This window comes from Podarcis melisellensis, assembly GCF_964234715.1.
Source record: "Podarcis melisellensis genome assembly, chromosome: 11".
Classification (NCBI taxonomy): domain Eukaryota; kingdom Metazoa; phylum Chordata; class Lepidosauria; order Squamata; family Lacertidae; genus Podarcis; species Podarcis melisellensis.
In genome coordinates, this window is record NC_138543.1 from 17,983,456 (window position 1) to 18,000,603 (window position 17,148).

Sequence of the window (17,148 nt, forward strand, 5' to 3'; positions counted from 1 at the left end):
TTTTCTCTTTATTGGTTTTGTTGCTACCATTTATCCAACACTGTCTCTGGAAGTAAAAGGCCGGTAGTATATATTTTAAAATGCTATTTTAAAGGCACTTTGCTGCAATGTTTCTACGGCAGGTGCAATCCAGCGAGCTTCAGCATAAGCAACAGTGAGATTCGCTTCTTTAGGATACATCATACATACAGCAGTTGGTCCCTTACCTTTCCCGCCCCGACCTGGCCACAGTGATCCATGCAACGGTCATCTCCAGGCTTGACTACTGTAATTCGCTCTATGCGGGGCTGCCCTTGAAGCTGTCCCAGAAACTCCAGCGGGTACAGAATGCTGCAGCGAGGCTCCTCACGGGGTCTCTGCCATGGGAGCATATTCACCCAGTGCTTTTCAAGCTGCACTGGCTCCCGGTGGAGTACAGTGTTAGATTTAAGGTGCTGCTTTTGACCTTTAAAGCCCTTCACGGCCTAGGACCCTCGTACCTACGGGACCGCCTCTCCTGGTATGCCCCACGGAGAGCCTCAAGGTCCATAAATAACAACACCCTAGTGGTCCCAGGCCCTAAGGAAGTTAGATTGGCTTCAACCAGAGCCAGGGCCTTTTCAACTCTGGCTCCAGCCTGGTGGAACGCTCTGCCTCATGAGACCAGGGCCCTGCGGGATCTGATTTCTTTCCGCAGGGCCTGTAAGACAGAGTTGTTCCGCCTGGCCTTTGGCTTGGAGCCAATTTGATTCCCTCCCTCCCTCTCTCCCCCCCTTTCTTTTCCTTCTCCTCCTGCGATGAGGCTACATTTTAAGATTTTAATATTCCATTATTTTAATGTTGTATTTTATTCTTGTTTTCAAGTTGTAACCATTCATCTTGTTTTTATTATTGCTTGTAAGCCGCTCTGAGCCCGGCCTTGGCTGGGGAGGGCGGGGTATAAATAAAAATTATTATTATTATTATTATTATTATTATTATTATTATTATTATTATCATGAGAAGAGAAGATTCCCTGGAAAAGACCCTGATGTTGGAAAGATGGAGAGCACAAGGAGAAGGGGACGACAGAGGACGAGATGGTTGGACAGTGTTCTCGAAGCTACAAACATGAGTTTGATCAAACTGTGGGAGGCAGTGGAAGACAGGAGTGCCTGGCGTGCTCTGGTCCATGGGGTCACGAAGAGTCGGACATGACTAAACGACTAAACAACAACAAGGGAAGGAAATTAATGTTCTTTTCATGGAGCTTTTGCTTTGTTGCCCAGAACTAGTTGCATGCAGAAAGATCTGAACATGTCAATTTGCTGATAACTCTAGCACCCAAGACATCTGCATTAATAGTTTATTCAGCCCATTGCTATAACAGAACCAAATACCGGGAGCTATGCTGGTAACATGAAAGGGACATTACAATTTTTCATATTACAACATAGTGCAACACACACTCCGCATTCATATAGGTAAGTAGGAACATAATAATAATCCATAGAGTGCTTCAAAATGATTTACATTACCATGTGCTGAAAGCAGGCATGCTGCATTGCTCGCTAATTCACCAAGCTTCAAAGTGATGCAATTCTATTCTTCAAAGGACAGAGAATGCAGGTTATTACAGATAATTTTCTTGCTTTCTAATGCTATACAAGCAGCTCTGATGATTACACCAGACTCTCTAGAATTAGCATATCAAATACAAAGTATTCCTGCAACTAGTGAAGCAGGGACTAGTCAGAGACTTTCTCAGGTAACCAACAAAAAGCATCCAGTTATTATCACAACCTAATTCCATTCCATTCTACCTTTGGCTAGTAAGACAGCATGATAGTTCTATGCAAAGGGCTGTTAAAAGATTAACAGCCTGCTTGTATTTGTGGCCAAATAGGATGAAAGATACTTTAAATTTCAGACTGGCAACAGGCGAGAAATACCGAGCCTCTCCAGAGTCTGATGTGTGAGAGAGATTGTTGACACGGCGAGGAAAATGGCTAATTAAACTGGAGCACCATGGGAAAAGCAATATAATAACTTGTCCATAATGCTTTGGGCAATTCAGAAACACTGCACAGGGATCCCATTTGTATAAACATAATCTCATTTCGAAGTAGGAAGTTCAACCACATTAATGGCTTCATTGCTGTCTTGGAAGTTTCAGCGCAGGTTATTCTGCCAGCAGTTAAAGAGCTGAACTGGAGCTACTTGCTGTCTTGCTGCTTATTTTGGAAGTAGTGGAATCCATCAGGCAGTACAAGATGGATGAGCCTGTGGTTCTGCAACTTCCAGAGAAGGGTGGGTGAACTGGACAACCGACCAGTCAAATACTGAGTTGAATCCAGACTTTGACATCTATGAATGGAAGGGCTTCTTCTAGCCGCAAAGGCAGGGAGAACCCACAAGTGACAGCTTTTGCAATTCTCCCCTGTAGCCCACAGTTCCCATCCCACACTGTTCTGGAGGGCTGCCTAATGCTCTCAGCAGACTTTCTGAGGTTGCAAGGACCTGCAGAGGGAAGGGGAATTGGCAAAGCATTGCATTGGCCAGAAGGAGTGTCAACTAAGTAGATCTACACTAGCTGACTGTTAGGATGTTCCCACCAAAGGACACGCAGTTTGGATCCAAGCCATGGTCAGTGTGTGTGGGCAGGCGCACACACACACACACACACACACAGAGAGAGAGAGAGAGAGAGAGAGAGTAAATGGCCTCTTCAATTCTACTTGCATTCTTGCAACAACTCTTTGGTTGCAGTCCTAAAGACTAATTCCACATGAATCCTATCAGAGTTACACTGACAACTACAGTAAAATGCATGTTCTTATTAATGCAACTATGATATCCATCCTAGAGAAAGCTCAGCTACACCTAAGAAATATTTATCATTCACAAAGGCAGTAATGAGATCTTGATGTAACATTGTAAAGTCAATTTCAAAAGAACAGGAATATGACTAAGCCAAAGGGTATTACAAGGACAGCTGCCACATAGCTATGGATTATAATTTAATGCAGCTCAATCATTTAGATATATTTTAATCTAACCTCAATGAGAATGTGTTGGGCAACTAGGGGAGGATATGATAGATCAGCCTGAAACCAAGAGTCACCACAGAAATAATTTTACTGAAGTATGCATTGCTTCAGTTCCAATGCATTTCATTTGATTATATACCTTATGCATGGTGCTGATCACATAAGGAAACTCACATTTTAATTTGTTTACACTTTCATTCATTAACGTATTCCTGTTCCTAGGAATATCTGGTCCATACTTCTATCTCCACCACAGAAACTGTTCATAATTCTTTGGAAATTGCCTCCAACTATTATGGCACTCAAAACTAATTACTATCTCTCGTGGAGAAAACCATTTTACAGGAACTAAATATAAATTAAACGTCTAACTTAACAGCAAAGTGAAGATGTGAAAAAAATAATATGCAAGAGCTGTGCTTCACAAATGAACAATGTCATATTTATGAATTTAAAATAGTTTTAAAGGGAATTTGCAAACACTTTGTTCTAGTAGAGCTCCCTTACTCAAGGAGAAAACTCACAATTAGCACAAAATCAAGATGAGTTAAGAGGATGTGGTCCCTGTGTACCGTACACCTCAGAGTTCAGTACAAAACAGGAGTCACTGGGACCAAACCCCGTAAAGTGTGCATAGGGTTTTGCACCTTGCCTCAGTTACACATGCCCTGGTCATACCCCGGCTAGACTACTGCAATGCACCATACATGGAGCTGCTTTTGTTTGGAAACTTCAGCTAACGCAGAAATGCAGTTGCTGTTACAACTGTGCATGCCAGACCTTCACAGTTTGTAACACCGATACAGTACTAACTGCATCAGCTGCCTATTCATTCCTTGACTCCATCATATAAATCCTGAGCTCAACTGAAAGTGCTGGTGGTGACCTTTAAAGCCCTGCATGATTTGGGACCAAGCTGATAGAAGGACCACCTGCACCCACTATGAACCCCACCTTATGAACTTAAGACCAGCATCTGAAGACCTGCCTGCAAGCTTTAATAGACTTGTGGGTGCAATAAACCTTGTGCCTGTTTGGGGGTGGTGTCCCCATCCTTTTGGAACTCGGCCCATAAAGCATTGCTTCTTCTTTGCTAGATTTTAAATAGTCAGGGTGTTGCCAGCAGCTCCCGGCTGGTAGCCCAGGAATGTATAAAGGCAAGGAAAGGTTCTTACAGTCCTCCCCCCCCCCCAAACTTTATAGAGAGAGGCTATAGAACTCAACCTCTTGGATAAGGGCATTGTCCCAAGTGGATCTCCACACACACCTTTCTCTCCCACTTCCTCATTCATCACCATCATCACCTCCTGTACAGGTGCTGCTATGTGCCCTCTGCCTTTGAGCTCTTTGCTCTCCTACTTTTAAGGCTCACCGGGTTCTGGGAGATGGTGGGTCTGGAATGCTTTCTAGTGACAATGTGTCAGCCAGTTGCTGATCCGGCTCTGCCCATTATTTCCCAACTTTCCCCCTCATCTGCCTCTGAGCTGTGACCTCCCACAAACCACTGTTGTCAATTTATACTGTCTACCTCTTCCTTCGCCCTGGAAGGGTCAGGATGGAGAGGCAGTCTCCACCACTGCACCTCCTCCTCTGCCATGCCCCTGACGTCAACATCCTGTTAAAATGTTTTGCTTTAATCTCTGTTGTGGTGAGCTTGGTTTCAAATGTCTGCTGCGCTGGTGGAGACTAAGCTTTAGTGCTACACTGAACACAACCCAAACAATTGCTAGAGGGAGAGGAAACCAAAAGAAGGAGAGACTTTAAATCAATCTTGAAATGGTACCAAGAACTAAAAAGATCCTTGTAAAAGCATCGAAGTTAAACACCTTTAACAAGGCTGTAACTAGGAGTTAAACAACATCAGGCAGGAGACAAGAAAACAACAGGGGGAAATCTCTCAACTGTGAACATAGAGGGAGCTCACAAAAAGGAGGCTGGGCTTTCAGACTGCACTCCCAATGAAGTTTGCAGCGGCAATTTGAAAACATGCAAGGGCAGCTCTTACATGCTTGAAAGCAGCTGTGTTCCTTCCTCCTGGAAAACTTCTAGCAAAACTTCCTAGGCAAATTACTTTAACATAAAAAAAAATGTTCTACCTGAGAAGCCTGAATTAATATCCCAGGAATAAAATGTAAAGTTAATCATATTCTGCCTCGTCTCTCTGGGGACCGAGCTCTCCTGCTGCCACTCCATACGTCCCTGAATGTCAAGACAGCTATCAGAGCAAAGGGAAAAAGGCAAGATTACAACAAAATGAGAGCTTACATTGGCAGGTCAAACTTGAAGTGAACTATTAGCTTTGAAATGGATAAGAGCAAAGAATCCATAACAGCAGCCAAGGCAATTAATTACAAAAGATAAGATGACAAAATTCAATTGGTATTTGACAGAAATATTCATGAAGAGTGAAATACAATAACGCCACCAGCTAGAACAGATTATAGAAAGTCTTATTAATGACAAAAAAACTGAAAACTGCCATCATCTGAGCTCAGAATTCCAACAGAAGGAAAACCCCTTAGATGTGCATAGTGTATTTCTTTTTTACATTTATAGGTCACTTTTCCTCTAAAGAACTCAAAGCAGCATCTATGGCTCTGTCCCCTCATTTGTTTCCTCTATACACCAACCCTTTGGGGTAGGCTAGGCTGAGACAGAATAGCTCAAGGTCATTCAATCAGTTTTGCGACTGTGTGCCTGAAGTTCCCTTTCCCCAGTGCTAATCTGACCATTACACCATACTGGCAAATTTCTCTTATACAAGCCCTCTGCATTAAAACCAAATGTAGTCATTAGTAATTTAGGGTACAACCCAGGCAAAGTTAAACGCTTGTCAGTTTTATTCATTTCAAGGGGGAAATTAAGCATATGCTCACATCTCTTCCACGGGTCTGACAAGCACTTTGCCCAGATGGCATCCTCAGCTCTGTGGATTGTCGGGGCAATTTTTTATAGAGCCTAGCCTATGCTACAGTGAGGGATATCGAAGAATTCTGATGAAAATGGCAACAGGAAGAAATTGCCAATGTTTGCTTATTCGTCCATTATCCAAAACATAACTCAATCCAGCAAATACAATCCTTATGCACTCTTGGTGTCTGCAAACTTGATTACATCTTTTTTTACTAATTTGCATTGTATTTTCCCTGCATTGAAATAAATGGGGTGGAATAATGTGATGGCAACTTAATTTATGTAATTTTGCTCCAGCGGGAAGATAAGATCTTCTTTGGTGAAAGACGAACTGCAATGGAATGGAAACAGCGCTGCATGTGGTGAACACAGAGCAGAACAAAAAATACATCTCTAGCCACAGATCATTATTCCATACCTATATTGCAATAAGCTGCTTCTTTGAAACCCTTGCAACTCACATTTCCTCTGGGTGTTCCTTTATCTTTGTGTTCTTAATGGTGCTATATTGTGCCTTGAATTTGTATTTTAGAATTCCTCAGTATTTTGTTTCAAAATAAATTTAAAATACATTTTCTTCTGACACACGCCAGGCCAGATGTAACTAGTAGAAACCAGCACATGGAATCTTGGTAGCACCAGGGCTTCCCTCCTGCTCGTCTCATTGCACTTCCCCTAAATTCCTTCTCTTAGATTAGAGGAACCCTCAGAAGAATGTGCAGGGGAAGAACAGGGGAGATCATTCCATCAGGCAAGCAGATATTATTTCCATATTACTTCATGGGTTTTAGTTTCAGAAATAAACTCTAAAGTCTAATTTGCGTCATTATGTATTGCCGAAGAAAAACAAATTACAAGGAATCCTTTGCACATTGCAGTCAGAATCTTTTTGAACACCAGCAACGTGGTATTAGCTCCTATTTTACTTCTATATGATTGTTCATTTTACACATGGGTGATAGGGGAAATCTCAGAAAACTTAACCAGAAATTTTCTACAGAGGGAAAACAAAACCAAGATAGAAAAATTGGTTAGGGACCTTGATTGCTTCTTGAATTAATGTTACTTAGTATTCATCACTGCTGAAAGCAGTGGTCCTTCTTAAATTTACATTTGCACCATTTGCTTTCTGAATTAGTTGTATGCTCTGTAAACCAACCTTTGAATGAGCTTCTGTTCAGATGTTGACCCCCAAAGCATACTAAATCAACCATGTGTGGTTGGTGGGATCATCATGATCATCATAATTATTAAAAATATACAGTAATAGAACTAGACATTGATTTTCAGGGTTATCTACCGTAAATAAATTTCCCTTGAACTGAAAATGTTGCAGTGCATAAAGCATCACCAACTTCCCTTCCCCTATTTATATGCAAGAATTGTTTTTCATCAATAGCAAGATAAAGAAAAAGGATGGAATGTATTTCATCCACTTGCACTGCAGATCTACATTCTACTGTTAATTTCCTTGTGAAAATAGTTTATTCAACATTTATACTGCCAAACCTACAAGTACTCAAGCAGCTTGCACTCAATTTTTTATCCTTATAGCAACTCTGTATGATAGGCTATGCAGAGAGAATATGACTCCAAGAACTTTATGGCTGAACAGGGATTTTAAAGTTACCTGGGATGTACATGTCCAAACTCAACATTCCTGCCACTATCACAGTGGGTTTGCCTAAAGCAAAGAGCCAGTGTTTTTGCAGCTTGAGAACTGTACTAAAAACATCCTAGGAAGATGGAGGGCAATCTCATGGGTAATTTCAGCTGTTTTAACATTTTGTTGCTGTTGATTTTGTTGACAGTTACTGAAAAGTGTAATGAAGAAGTTCACTAAAAATGCTCAACCAATTAAATTCACATTTTTAAGAAACCTTGCTGCTGAAAATCTGGTACTGCTGCACATACATAGTTTGCTGTTTGACCTAGTGTGATTAAATCAGTGATAAAAATTTCTGCAGCTTAATTAAGGAAAGCTGGACAGAAAAATTCTCCAGATGTGGTTCTCCAGATGTTGTTGGGCTCCAAGTCTCATCAGTCAGTATATCAGTGGCCATCCCGCCCCCCCCCAAAAAAAAATGACCCCTGAATTTTTGAATGTTATTGATATTGATACTGCATTTTATGTTGTATTTTATACTGTTTTATGCTGTTTTTAAGTCACATTTTAATCAATGTTTTATATTTCTTGTTAGCCACTCTGAGCTCGGTTTTTAAAGCGGGAAGGGCGGGGTATAAATAAATTATTATTGTTGTTGTTGTTGTTGTTGTTATGAATGGCAGGAGTTACAGCCCTTCAACATCCAGAGGTCATCAGGTTCCACACTGATTTATCCTTTAGCACTGATCCAAAATAAGAATGATAACTAACAAAATGTGTGAAACTTACCACTGCACATTGTGTTCTTTCTATATACAGTTGTACCTTGGATCCCGAATGCCTTGGTATTCGGACGTTTTGGGTCCCGAACGCCACAAACCCAGAAGTGAGTATTCCGGTTTGTGAACGTTCTTTGGAACCTGAATGTCCGATGGGCCTTCCACGGCTTCCGATTGGCTGTAGGATCTTCCTGCAGCCAATCAGAAGCCACGCGTTGGTTTCCAAACGTTTTGGAAGTTGAACCGACTTGTGGAATGGATTCCATTCGACTTCCAAGGTACGACTGTAGTTTGCAGACATTTATAATATGATTTAATGGTAATGTCTACCCCACAGCTGAGTCTAACAGCATCTGTTGAAGCATTTACATAGTAATCCCATGGATATTTACTCCAAAGTTAGTACCATTGTATTCAATGGGGATTGCCCCTTAGTAGAGAATGCATAGAGAAATGTAGCCTTTGTTACTCAACTGGCTAAATATGGTTGGTAGAGGTGCATGCATACAAATGTGTGTGTTCAAGGATGTTCCCTGTATTTCCCATCCCTGAGCCACAGTTTCTTCCGTCACCAGCGAGGCAAACAGCAATGACGACGGGGTGCTCAGAATGTTAGCCTCTGAATTTATTGTGCTTTATTTGCATGCTGAGTTTTAACCAAGAAATACAAATGCAGCCCAAAGGTATTGTTTACTGATCAGTGCTTAATCTATATCACTGTCCTATGCAGACACAAGCATAGAGAGATAGCCTTGAGACATTATTATGGTGCACAGTTTGTAACTAATTTCTTTGGCTATAAATCCATGTTGCTGTTACTTTGGAAATATCACAGTTTTTGTAAGCAGAGATGGCTGTTTAGAACATGGTCCTAGAGCTCTGACTGGCTTTCTGCAAATTCTCTGATCAAAATTCCTTAGTAAAAACATTTCACAGCATGCTGGCTCACATCTCATTGTAACAGTGATATTGAAACGGAACACAGAAGCCCGATTTCTGCAAGATAAACAGAAGTTAAAATCAGGAAAGTGGAATGTCCAGAGAAGAAGCACTGTGTAGAGGACTCAAAGGACACCCTCCTTTGCCACACAGTCATTCTTATTCATTTTTAGGTCTGAGTGGTAATACCCATGTCATAGCCCCTTTCATTCAACCACAACTTGGCCAAGTCATTTGCCTTCTCTAGTTGCATTCACATGACAGCATATTCCATTTCCCTGACACTTCCCTGTTAATTTTCACATTACATTTGTGCTTTCGCATTATGAAAAAGCCACTACCAGAAAACAAATGGAATATAGTGAATTTTTAGTGCTCATTTTTATTCTAGGGGGAAAAAATCAACCTGCAGGCCCCCTTAACTTGGAAAATCACGGGAGAAAAAGTGGTGATATTTGGGGTGTTTACCAGTATACAGTTGTTTCGTGCTGTTTTTATGGATGAATCATGGGGAAACAGAAATACACATCTGTGCAAAGGGTGGTGAAGTAGAACATTGTCCACAGCAATTACAAGTAAACATGAAGCATGCTTAGAATCACGCCTTCCCCATTTTTAAATTGACTTGTAACTGCTGGCCTCAATCCTAAGTTTCTAACTTGGTATTAACTTTACAGTACAAAGTATTTCCAGTATCCAATGTGGTTCCTGTAGCATCTTAATTGCCCCATTTCTATAATCTTAGTGACAGAAACTGGATTTGACCCAAAGCCCAAATTTAGGCTCTGAAGTCTATTCACTTCAACATGTTGGCTTATTTCAATAAAAAATGAGGTTGCTTCTACATACAAACAAGTCTACAATTCTCCAGTTTGCCATCTCATGGAAACCAAATATTAGCTGTGTTAAACAAATATTGACTGACCCAAAATACAGACCTTAGAAAGTGCTTTCATTCTAAGGGGAATGCTGTTTTGGCTATAAGTAAATAAATCTATATTTAGTAGCTTCACTAAATAGCTTCACAATATAGCAAATACGGAATGGATAGGAATTATGTATTTTTAAATGGATAATAAATCAATCAATTGCCACTCACTGCTGGTGGGGAACCTGTGTCACTCCAGCTACTGTTGGACTCTCGATTCATCCCCATCAACATGGCTAATGATCAAAGTTGCACCCACTCTCTGGAATGTTTCCACCCTTGACCATTATAATGATTAGTAAGCAGTGTATATTGATGATGATGATGAAGATGAAGATGCTTGGCTTGGCCATATCTCATTGTTCATAAACTTTATCTCATATTCACTAGGATCTGGGCTGTAGCCCCAACTTTGATTCTTCATTGGTTATATAAATCTCTACTTTCAACACTCCTTGAAGTGTTCACCACATGCCCAGCACTTACCATTCTCATGGCAGCTCCAACAAAACTCGTCTTACTCCCCTGCCAGAGATAATTAGCCATACAGAGATTGAGAATCACTCTGGCATTATGGCCCATATTTCTGGAAGCTTCAAGAATTCAATGTTTCGTGTAGGTGCATTACCAGTAAGATACCCCTACTCTCCATCTCTGTGCCCTCTCTGGTAACATCATTACAAATAGGCATTTAACTACCAATGGGCAAAACAGCTGGGTCGTGTCCAGTCTTCAAGTGCTTCAACCCATCCATTATTCTCTTTGGTTGGTTGTCTGGCTGGTTTTTTTCCTACCATCCACAGGAATGCAGTTCCTGGATGGCTGTCCAGGTTCATATCTGGTCCTCGGGTTGCAAATGCTTCCCCAACCTTGACTTAATGACTACAATATGAGCAATGTGTGAAAGTCCCCGATCGAGCAATCTTACCCTATTGTTAGAGCCCAGCAGTACTGTCCATAATTGCAAAGGAGAATTTCCTCACAACAGAAGTGACATAAGCCTACCTAAAATGGTCTAAAATTAATAATCCATTATCATATATGCTCGGGCAGTTGTCAGAAACCAAGTACAGTGGTACCTTGGTTCTCAAATGCCTTGGTACTCAAACAACTTGGAACCCAAACACTGCAAACCTGGAAGTAAGTTTTCCAGTCTGCAAACTGTTTTCAGAAGCCAAATGTGCTGCATTTTGAGTGTTACACTTCCTATTTGAGTACCACACTTCCATTTTGAGTGTTACGCTGATGATTTGAGTGCCACACTTCCATTTTGAGTGCCACAGTTTCGTTTTGAGTGTTATGCTGAGGTCTGTCTGTTTTTGCTATTTTTTCTGTGTTTGTGTGGCTCTTTTTTGTTGTTTTTGTGACTGTGTGGAACCCAGTTCAGTCACTGATTGATTGATTGTGTGACTGCAGTACATTGTTTATTGCTTTCATTTTATGGATTAATGATCTCGTTAGATAGTAAAATTTGTGTCATATTGCTGTTTTAGGGGTTGTTTTTAAAAGTCTGGAATGAATTAAAGCATTTTGCATTACTTTCTATGGGATAGCGCACCTTGGTTTTGGAATACTTTGGTTTTAGAACAGACTTCCAGAACGTATTAAGTCTGAGAACCAAGGTACCACTGTACAAACTATCAAGCCAGTTATTTCTGAGCACTAAAATTATAGGTTAGTTTTATGATGGTTATAGTCTTAATACTTTAGTTTCACTATCCTTTAGTTTCACTGCCTTCAAATGAGTGCCCGGTTGTGGTCATGTAATAGATGCAAGAAAACTGCTCGTAGTTGTATCTACTCAAGGCTGAAGTAATTATGGTTAGTAGGTCTCGTTTTTGACCTTTAGACTCTGTGCTATCACAACCTCTCAGGTCAACCAAGAATCCCAGCTTGACTGTACCACAGAACAAGAGCTTTTCTTGCCAACAATAGTTTTGTAATTCACTTCTTTTGGTGACTTGCCAAACCTACAGTGTACAAAAATGTTTGGAATCATTGGGAAGACGCACTGTTAAGGGTCACCTTTGGTGAAAGGGTAATGAATGAGCAGGCGACAGTATCAACCCAATCCAGCAGCCCTTCACAGGTACACAAGATCTCCAGAAAACCCAACCACCCAAAATTCACTTCAAAAGAAATTCACACACATTTCAAGGAAGAACCCATTTGTACTGCCAAAGTATAGCAAATCTCAAGTGGAGAGGCTGTTTGCTTGTTTGACTGATAACCATGATAGCCAATTTCATTCTGAAATAAATAAGTAACAATATATTTATATAAATAAGTAACTGTATTTATAAGTATAAATTAGTAAATATACAAGAATGTTTCAGAAATTAAGAGCCTGGCATTGATCCAGCAGTGGAAGCATACCCAAGAAGAGTTGGGTTCAGGGGATGTTTCCACAGGCAAAGAAGGGAAGTGAAGGGGACCTTCCAGAACAGTATGAGAGGTGGAGCTGGGAGCTGCAGTTTTGGATCAACAGAAGGTACTTTCTCCTCCACCAACAGGACTAAAAGCCTTCTGTGAACTGAAGGAGCCTTTCCACCCATGGAAAATGAAGTCTAGATCCAACTCCTTGGACACTGACATTGTTTTCATCTTTTCTTGTAAACCACCCTGTGATTTTCAAATGAAGGGTGGTATACAATTTTTTTAAAATTATCATCATCATCATCCCAACCCATTGCGTTTCATATTAAATGCTACACAGATCTTGTTGTACATTGTAGTATGATATGTTTTCCTTATTTATATCACTTTTATTTAAGTCACAAGACTGGCTTATCACTTGCATCTACCTCTATGACTAAATAGTTGCTAAACGCAGCTGAATTGGTTTGAAGACACATAAAACCATATTTCCAGGAAGCAAAAGAGTTATTTCAGTCTGTGAGAAATAGAGAGGTTTCAGACCTCTGGTAAAAATAAGTTCTTATTTGACTCTCTTATAAATTTTGTTCAGTCTTAGATGCAGGAGAGATACTGCTTTTTTATAAATGAAATATTAAAGACTACTGAACTCTAATCATCTACTAAAATATTTCCAGAGCATCCTCTGTGTCATAGATCCATTTGGATCATGTTCTGCGAAATTTTGTGTTAGCTATACTTAAGCTTGAGCCACACTGAATCTGGATTGGAACTTTGATTCTGCTAAATCAGAGGAATTATGGGGCATGCATTGGTTTTATTGATGAATGCATTTCCCCATTCTATTATTATTTTGTGTGTTTGCTGTAACCAACATTCTGTTCCAGTTTAACTTGGAGAATTTCTAAAACCAATTTCAGAACTGGAGCATGTGCAATTTGCACAAGTGTAAAATGCATGCAGTCAGAGGTATAATTAGGAGACTGTGACTGATTCACCCGCCCTGGGCGCAGTTAAGAGGGTGTCGCAGGGGACACTGCAACAATGACTTAGAGCAGAAAGCAAAAGTCAGGGGGGCGCCAAATCTTGGCATTGCAAAAGGCGCTGCTGAATACTTGCTGTGATATGATATCATTAATGCACATTTGAGCAGTGTGCGTCAGTGTGCATAAATACAACATGAAAACTATAGCAGATTGTACAGGAGCATCTCTCTGATCCACAGCCAGAAATTAACAATGGATCAATGGGCGATCACTAACACCTTGGTGTCTCTCTGGAAAGTAGACCAGGTAATTAAGGGATAAATTTAGATGGCAAGAATGTCATAAGTATCTCTACGGGTTCTTAATGTTAACTAAAACTGCAAATATTTAGCAGTTTTAAATATATAAATGAACATGTAATTCATCTTCTTGCTACCATGACCACCTTCCACTGATCAAAGTCACCTTCACAGTATAAGACCTACTTTAATCTCATCTTTCATGAGGTTTGAACCCTTAAGAAACTGGTCAGGGGCCAGTCTTCCTAGAAATGAGTGAGCAATTTCCAACATACTGTATGTATCATTCATATAATTCATATAATTTTTCTGAATGTAATCATCATTAATCTCTAGCACCTACCCTACACTTTTCATTCTTTAAAAATATTCTATTTGAATATAAACTCTTCACAATGATACTGAGATCACTGTACAGTAACTTTGAGTCTATGCTGTTCTGGGAAGAGAAGTTGCAATACTACTGACAATGAACAAACAAAGAAGTCTTATTTTAAGTCAACAAGCAACCCACAGGGTTTGCATATGTCCTGCGAAATAATTAACAGAATATTTCACTATGCCATCTTAATGTATTTTTTGTTTACATAGGGGCAGAAAGTTACTGAACAATTATTAGCAATATCCCACAAAAATTCTGAAGCCTCTGTAAATTATTCAGCATCTGTTTCTAGAGACACATTCTCTATGCCTACAACACCTATTCCTAAACATTTAATTCCTCCATAAAAAGCTGATCTCAGACATTGTGCCTCATCTATGATGTGGCCTTGCTATTAGCAATTTACAAAAGGCCAGTTTGTAGTACAGCCTGTACACAGCATCAAACACTGAGAAATGAACTGTCATATAAGTCCTCTGAGACAGAAATTCTTTCAGAGATAGTATGTAGCCAGAATAAATTTCTGATACCGAACAGCAATATTGTGTATTTCTTAAAATGAGGTTCTTACAGCTATTGGGAAAATTACATACCTCTTATATTTTTTTATATAAACACCACAGAGGCACCACAGAACAGGAATATAGTCATAGCTCGGATCTCGGATGCCTTACAAGTCAAATGTTTTGGCTTCCGAACACCACAAACCTGGAAGTGAGTGTTCCAGTTTGCAAACGTTCTTTAGAACCCGAATGTCTGGTGCAGATTCTGTGGCTTCTGATTGGCTGTAGGAGCTTTCTGCAGCCAATTGGAAGCCGTGCCTTGGTTTCCAAACATTTTGGAAGTCGAAAGGACTTCCAGAACAGATTCGGTTTGACTTCCGAGGTATGACTGTACTTTGGCATTACTGTCAAAATTACTTTTTGTGCAATTCATTACAAAGTTTCCATTTCTCACATTTGAGCTTTGTACAAATGACTCAGCTCTCTTCCATTGAAGTGATCCTTGTATTTAGCAAATGCAATGTCAGATCATTGCAGACAGTTGGGATAAAAGTACCAAACAACAGTATGGAATAAAATCTGTATCTAAAATCACCGTCTCATTACTAAACTTCCTGGAAAGTGGCAGTCACTTCCATTGCTGGAAGGCCACTGCTGTAGTCCTCCCACACTAGGTGAGCCACTCCTGGGCTAAACATTTGGAGGACATTGCCCTTATTCTAATCACTGATAGGACCCCTGACCATTAGGTCCAGTCGTGGCCGACTCTGGGTTTGCGGCGTTCATCTCGCTTTACTGGCCGAGGGAGCCGGCGTTTGTCCGCAGACACCTTCTGGGTCATGTGGCCAGCATGACTAAGCCATTTCTGGCGAACCAGAGCAGTGCATGGAAACGCCGTTTACCTTTGACGTGCTTTCGAACTGCTAGCTTGGCAGGAGCTGGGACCGAGCAACGTTAGCTCACCCCGTCGCGGGGATTTGAACCGTGACCTTCTGATCGGCAAGTCCTAGGCTCTGTGGTTTAACCCACAGCGCCACCCGCTTCCCAATCACTGATAGTCTAGCCAAAGATTAGCACAGGAGACAGGGGTATCTTTGCCACAAACAGGGGTGATGCTATTCAATCCGCAGAACAAGACATCAACTCTTCCATTAAACACCTCCTGGTATGCTTCTTGGTCAGACATTACTAGCATTGTTGCAGACCATTCTCTACTTCTAAAGCCATCATTAAGGGGAAATTAGATCATTTGCAAAGTGAAATATTGTGTAACTTTTTTTAAAAAACTTCCAATCAATGCAGGGAATGTTATTCAAAGTTAGCTTCCCTTTGACCAAGTTGTTTTAGCTTCTTTAAAAATAAACAAACAAAAAAACTCATGTAATTGTGTAGGAAACAAAAAAAAGTCCTCCACCTACTTATTTAGTGCCAACAGCAGCAGGAAACGAGATGAATTCCCACAATAGAATTTTCTTTTTAAACTGAGTAAATGTAAACGGTCATGTGTTGATACAGCACTTTTATAATTAACAATAGACAATGTAAGCATATCCTAGCTTTAGAAAGAAGCAAGGAAACAGCCCACAAAGTTTTGAAATAGGTCACTGTTTTGGCAAAAGCATTCACATTTGTGTTTAAGGAGTCACCTTAAAACCTAATTTATAGTTTGCATTGGCTTTAAGAGCATGCTTTATATATTCGCAGGCTGCCGACCAGAGACTCATTATCAGCATTGTCGACATATTCTGACCCACTATTATCACCCCTTGATTACACGCTAGTCACAATTTGTCATCCAAAATGGATCAATCCATCTCTGTTATACTCTATGCATGAGCACGACATTGATGTTTGATGATAAAGTATGAGTTACCACTGACAGACAGAGACAGATAGCGATGGCATACAGGTATAAGTGGTTAAATTGCTATGGGTTACAGAAGTGGAGGAAAACAATAAAAGTAACAAAAGGAAACTAATCAATGCATTCCCTACCCCCACCCAATAGTTGGAAGATGATGACCTTGTCCAGAACCTTCAATGACTTGCCTGGATCTCCATCTGTATCCCAAGAATTATTATCCTATCCACCTCATCCCCCAAAGTCACTGAAATGTATCATTAAAAACATTATTAGCAGTTGAAAAAAAGAAGCACCACGCACATACATCCTTTGTTTTTTGACATTGACACAATGAAATCAGTATTGCCTATGCCAGTCTCTAGTTTTGCTACTGAGTTGCTACGTTTGCTCCAAAGGAATACTCTGTAGAAACAAAAGATACTTATAAGTACTTCACCACTTTGATGATCGAAACTCTTCTTCCTGTGCTTCTTTTGAAGAGCATTTCAGGCACTTGTCTGAACACACTAGAGCTAAAAAAAATATGAAGGAGAGAAGGGCTCCCAAGTAAACACTAGGCAGCGAT

General features: G+C 40.3%; 1 protein-coding gene across 3 annotated transcripts in view; it reads right to left on the reverse strand.

The window, feature by feature from the left end:
- Positions 1-17,148, reverse strand: part of PRR16 (proline rich 16) — a 117,960-nt gene that overhangs the window by 43,756 nt on the left and 57,056 nt on the right. The gene's annotated exons all lie outside the window — the stretch shown is intronic.